The sequence below is a fragment of the Puntigrus tetrazona genome, chromosome 16 (assembly GCF_018831695.1).
Source record: "Puntigrus tetrazona isolate hp1 chromosome 16, ASM1883169v1, whole genome shotgun sequence".
In the NCBI taxonomy this organism is placed as follows: domain Eukaryota; kingdom Metazoa; phylum Chordata; class Actinopteri; order Cypriniformes; family Cyprinidae; genus Puntigrus; species Puntigrus tetrazona.
In genome coordinates, this window is record NC_056714.1 from 4,145,833 (window position 1) to 4,147,104 (window position 1,272).

The following is a 1,272-nucleotide window of genomic DNA, read 5'->3' on the forward strand; positions in this document are numbered from 1 at the left end:
CTCCCGGTGGGAATCCCCTAAAGCTGAGAGCTGCTGGCTTCGCTCATTTAAGTCTGCCATCACTGATGACCCACCCAGCTCTGTCTCATCAAAGGTCAAAACCAGCCGTTATGCAGTGAAGTGGGCGCCAGCAACCTTTAAAGTCTGAGCCGTTCGCTGTCTGATGGAAGGTGAGCCTCAGTACTCCATCCATGTGCCTGCCACTTCTCACAGCTGTCCCCCGGCTGAGCAGAACTATGATAAATGGTGGGAGCAACGCCGTCGAGAGGAGTGGCGCCGCGCACTGGCTGGAGGGGCTAAACACCTTTCTAGTCATAACTGATGCAAAAAATCTGCAATACCTAGAAGGCCAAACATCTCAATCCCAACAGCAAGATGGTCTTTATTTTCACAAATTCAATTTCAAGATCTCACCACAGACCGGAACTAAGAACATCAAGGCCAAATGCTCTCTCTTGTGTTCTACATCAGACACAGTCTTGTTTCTGAAAATCCTGAACCCCGCATCCTCCAGCCTTCCAGCCTTTTAGCTCATACTGTGGTCCATGGTGATTAAATACGGGAAGCTTGGTTCTGGACCTGCTCAGCTAGAGAGGTCCAGAAAAGGAAAACTTTACATTCCATCACCTTTATGCTTAGGCCTTCTGGACTCAGTGCGCACACCTCGCTCTCCAGGATCCGGGCGTCGGGCGCTACCGAACCCTCCTGGATTCCTTATTGAAAGCCATGCTGGTGTTGCGGTGCCATCTGGTGTGGACTCAGCTCATGTCTCACATCTCGAACGGAGACGGTCGAGACATCCGGGCATGAAGCGGTGGTTACGCGAATCCGATACTGATCTATCACCGGGGACCGGGTCTGGGATATCCACCAGGACATGGGTCTCCGACTGCCTGCAAGAAAGCTAGAGTCGGTATATGGGTCATTTTACAATCAATCGAAGCAGATGCTGATGCTCACCTATCAGTTCGCCTTCTAAAAAGAGATACGGATATCCTCACTCCTTCCTCCTGCACAGAAAACCCAGAATCCCTCCCACTCCTCCCGAGGTGGTTCTGGGAAATCCATCTACGGGTCAAAGAGATTTTCGACTCCCGGACGGCAGGCGGCCGCGGCTCCCAATATCGATTGACTGGGAGGATTAGGGCCTGAGAGAAGATCCTGGATTGATGCAGGACCAAAATTCCTGGAACCCTTCCCTCATGGACCGACTTCCATCTGAGCCCCATCGGGCATTATTATCCACCAACACCTGCAACCACTCGTCTACCA